Source organism: Colobus angolensis, unplaced genomic scaffold (assembly GCF_000951035.1).
Source record: "Colobus angolensis palliatus isolate OR3802 unplaced genomic scaffold, Cang.pa_1.0 Scaffold200, whole genome shotgun sequence".
Classification (NCBI taxonomy): Eukaryota; Metazoa; Chordata; class Mammalia; order Primates; family Cercopithecidae; genus Colobus; species Colobus angolensis.
In genome coordinates this window covers 5,114,097-5,118,894 of record NW_012115156.1, presented here as the reverse complement: position 1 = coordinate 5,118,894, position 4,798 = coordinate 5,114,097, and the positions used below count along the sequence as shown (strand labels likewise).

Genomic DNA, 4,798 nt, shown 5'->3' with positions numbered 1-4,798 from the left:
CAATCTCGGCTCACCACAACCTGCGCCTCCCAGGTTCAAGTCATTCTCCTGCCTCAGCCTCCCGAGTAGCTGGGATTACAGGCATGCGCTACCACACCCAGCTAATTTTGTATTTTTAGTAGAGACGAGGTTTCTCCACGTTGGGCAGGCTGGTGTCGAACTCCAGACCTCAGGTGATCTGCCTGCCTCATCTTCCCAAAGTGCTGGAATTACAGGCGTGAGCGACTGCGCCCGGACAAGCTTACTGATTTTTAAAATGTACTTTCCCCCTTTAATACAATAAATAACTATTTAATATACATTTGTTGCCATCTTTTTGATTTTTCAGTTTTTTAATTTTTTATTTTAAAAAATGAGATCTCACTATGTTGCACAGGCTGGTCTCAAACTTCTGGGCTCAGGTGATCCTCCCGCCTTGGCCTCCCAAAGTGCTGGGATTACGGGTGTGAGTTACCACACCTGACCATGTTGCCATCTTCTTATTATGGAGTTTATACATAGTATTCGGAAGAAAATAGGCTATCTGGAATTCCACATTTCTCTTTTTCTTTCTCCTTCTTTAGATTTCTTTCTTTGTTTTCACTAACGTTGATTATGTGTTAAGCACTGTTTTAAATGTTTTGCATGTATTAATTTTTTGAATTTTTCCTACAATTCTGTGGGGTAGGTGCAATTGTTACCCTCATTTGACAAGGAACCTGAGGCATAGAAATGTTAAGTGGCTAGCAGATGGCAGCTAGGAATTGGGACTGAAAAGGGACTCTAAGCACTTAGAGTCTGCCATGATGCCACAAATTCTCACTGTACAACCCCACACAATAGCTTTGTTCTAGTGGGAAAGATTTCCCATCCAAATCTTCCAGAGTGAATGACGGGGAAAAACTTCAGAGTGAATAATAGAAAAGCTGGTGACTCTCATTTCTTAATTTTTTTTTTTTAGAGACACAGTTTTGCTGTCACTCAGGCTGGAGTGTGATGACACAACATAGCTCACTGTAACCTCAGATTCTTGGGCTCAGGCAATCCTCCTGCCTCAACCTTCCAAGTAGCAGGGACTACAGGTCTACGGGCACTTACCACCATGTCTGGCTAATTTTTTAGTTTTTTTTTTTTCTCAGAGACAGGGTCTCACTGTGTTGCCCAGGCTTGTCTTGAACTCTGACCTTAAGCAGTCCTCCACCTGGGCCTCCCACTGTGCCGGCCAACTCTCATTTCTGAAAGGTTTTGTTAAACAAAGTTTATGAGAGGCCATTGTTATGGACTAGCCTCCTGCTTTAGGCCCCAGAAGATCAGACCAAACCAGAATGGAGTCACTAGTGTTAAGTGACATATAATCAAACTGAACTTTGAAATGGGCCAGTTTTCCAAAAAACAGATTTCAGTCAGCCTGAGTCAGTATAGTAAGGAAGTCTTCTCTGTTTTAGTCTTATAAGGAAAGTAACTTTGAAACAACCCATCTAGCTTGTTTTCTCTGTTTCTGCTTTCTTCAGCCCTTTCTGTTTATAAAGTCAAACTTCTCTGCTTAGCTCACCAGAACATTCATTCTATTTTATAGAATGATGTGTTGCTTGATTCTAGAATTGCAAATAAAAGGCAATTACATCTTCTAAACTAAATTTGTTGTAATTTTGTCTTTTAACAATTTAAACTATGGAATCAGAAATTCAAAGACTATGAACAAAAATTTCAAAAGAAAGAAATAGTAATACCACTAATAAGAAGAATAATTAAAAAGGCACAAAGACATTGGAGGTAACGTTCTAAAAAGAGCCATAGTTTGGAGCTGAGCTGACATGAGCTAAAATCCTAAGTGAGTAACTTGTTAGCTGTGTGGCCTCTGAAAGTCAGCTCAAGGATCTGAGCTTGTTTCCTCACCTCTAAAATTGGAAAAAATAAGGCCTATCAAAGTCATCAACGAATCATTGAAATGCTTGGCCTATTTTAATATTCAGTATCTGTAAGCTCATACCATTAAAGGGTACTTGAGATGCCAACTACTATATAATCTGAAACAATAATGATCTTCTTTTTTCCCCACAAAGATAACAGAAAACAAACACACACACAAAGAAACAGTAAGCTCTGCCAGACATGTAAAACCAGTCAAACTATATAATGAATTAAATTCTTTCCCCACTGAAAGGACAGATCAGTGTACCTAACACAATATAGGAAAAGGAACACACCTTATTTGGCAAGAGACACATTCATTCTCCAGATAAGAGAAACACACATTGAAACCACTTCTGCTGGATTACGCTGGCCAATGACGGCGTCTGAAACTGTTCTTTGTACTCTGCACTGCGATAGAAACACAGCTGCCTCTCCCCTTTCAGTAGTTTTCATTTGTGGTGAGATTCTCTCCCAGGACACAAGACATTTCCTCCTCCGAACCTTGTTTACTAATTGTAAGTACAAGTAAGAACTTCTTTTAAAAACTTAGCATTGAAAAAAAAAAAGCTTTCTTTAAAAGTTATTTGATCTTCTTGTTTTTTTCTTAGCATGTTATATTTTGAGTTTCAGCTAAAAGACTAAGGTTTTCTTATCTAATTGCTTTAAATTTATACATTTAGTCAAATTCAACAATTTCGTGCTAAGCGTTTTGCCAAATGCCAGGCTTTTCAAAGTAGTGTAAGATCCCAGCCTTGAATCCTCATCAACTGCTGCTGTCTGCAGCAAACACATATTATATACATTGTATTTAGTAACATGATCATTAATTTCACTCTTTATTTCAATATGTATGCATGTTGACTTATGCTGGTCTAATTTCTTTCTGCTTTACAAATATTCTATTTTATCCATTCAAAATATTTAGAAACAAGATAATGGAATTTTGTAGATTTAGCTAATGAGTTATAAGAATCCTTGAATTCTCATTATGAAAGTAAGAAAAACAGACTAGAATGCTTCAAAATTAAATTCTGGTGCTTCATTAATACGTATAAAGAGAGATGGAGAGATTATGAAATGGAAATGTTTCAATCAAAGCAAAAAAATGAAATTTAACATCAATAAACAGTAGAAAGAAGAGAAAAATCTCAATAATATGTCTAGTGTCTGGATTAATCAATATTAATAATATGTATTAATATATCATGTATTATATTAATATTAATGTATTTTAATAAGATAGTGGGCTGTCCTCAGGAGTGAGGTGCTCATAGAAAGGAGAGACAAATACAAGATTGATTCTTAACTAATAGATAAAATTAAGATGTTTAAAATATGAACCAAATACTGCAAGATTTCCTGACATTGAGATCATTCCACAGAAAGAATTTCCTAAAGAAAGGTATTCTAGTCTCATTCTCCCAAGCTCGCCCACCAAGTTTCCCATTTCACTTCCTCCTGCCCCTACTTTTCCTGCATTTTCCAAGGTGGCCCCTGCCAATTTTTTTTTATCACTCTCTCTGCTCCTGTGGGGTTAAAGATGGTATGGAACAAAACAGCTGTGTGGTCACCCCGCAGTGGGTAGAACTGCTGGCCACAGAAAGGAAACCTCAGGCATCTCCCTAGCCCTTACCAAACCCAGCACAAGACTTTTACACATCCTGGCACTCAGTAAAATATTTGCTGAATTAAATTGGATCTGTTAGTAACAGAAGAAAAATAAGGCCACTGGCTGTGAGTTACAAAGTGTGCTCTGCAAGGCCACTGGCATTAGAATCTAGTGAAGTGCCCAGGATAGTTCACATGCCTGCACCTGAAGAGAGAGGAGCTAGTTTGGAATGTGCTCCTGGGAATGCGGGAGGGCCTAGCATGGGCTTCATCACCCTGGAGAAAGATAATTTTTTTCGAATTCTCACCAAAGCAGCTACATGCTCACCAAGCCATGTCTGTGAGAAGGGCCACCTTTTTCTATTTCACAGGACAAAATCCTATGGCATGAGGGCAGCAGCCCTGCAGGTGCGTGTTACAGATTCTTAGACCTTAGCTCATTCTATCTAAATCACAATGTCTGAACAGTGTGTAGAATTCTACATTGTACAGATTCCTCAACCCCAGCTCATTCTATCTAAGTTACAATCTCTGAGCAGTGTCTAGGAATCTACATGTTAAAGAGCTGTCCAAGTGGATTTACTAATAGTAACCTTTGAGGACCACTGAACTAAGGAGACAAGCTGGTACCTAAGGTCCTAGAAATTCTAGATTTTCAAGGAAATTTTCTCTCCACTTACTGTTGACCTTTTACCTTGAATGGCTAAGGCTAAAGATTTCATGGCTAAAGCAAAGAGAATTGTGGTTGTTTGGAAAAAGCAACAATTTTACATTTGTTTCTGTTTTACATTTGTTGTAACTTAAAAGATACCTTGAATTTTTAAATGATCACAGAGGCACATACAAATGAGTGTGTTTGCTTTCTCATCTCAGTTTTATAACTATCAAGAAAGTATTTTTTTGAATAAGGTATCTCACGGGAGAAGTTATTAGACCCTTTTTAGAATAAGCTGGAAGTGACAGATGGAAGTCCTGGATAGCAGTTCCCTTTAGGACTACTCTTCTATGCAGGGATAAGGCGAGTAGATTTCTCCACCAATACAGGTAATCTGCACTAGAGAGGAACTTATAATAGCATCAGAAACCTCCTGGGGCCCCCCATTCTGCACCAGCTCCTAGTGCTAATATTCACAGAAGCACCTAGGTCCCTGCAATCTCCCACATTCAAAAGAGGAAGTCAAAAGTACAAAAGTAGGGAAGGAAACAGAAACATACAATGTTGACTGTTGGGCTAAAGATTGTTGAGGCTACTACATGGAGGAAGTAAATGTTCACACAAACTAACTGGCAGTTAGCA

At 38.4% G+C, this 4,798-nt stretch overlaps 1 protein-coding gene across 1 annotated transcript in view; it reads left to right on the top strand.

The window, feature by feature from the left end:
- Positions 1-2,261: 2,261 nt before the first annotated feature.
- Positions 2,262-4,798, top strand: part of PLAC8 (placenta-specific 8) — a 25,838-nt gene continuing 23,301 nt past the window's right edge. Inside the window, exon 1 of the mRNA XM_011941773.1 lies at positions 2,262-2,408. The gene's annotated coding sequence lies outside the window, so the exon portion shown is untranslated. The remainder of the gene's footprint in view (positions 2,409-4,798) is intronic.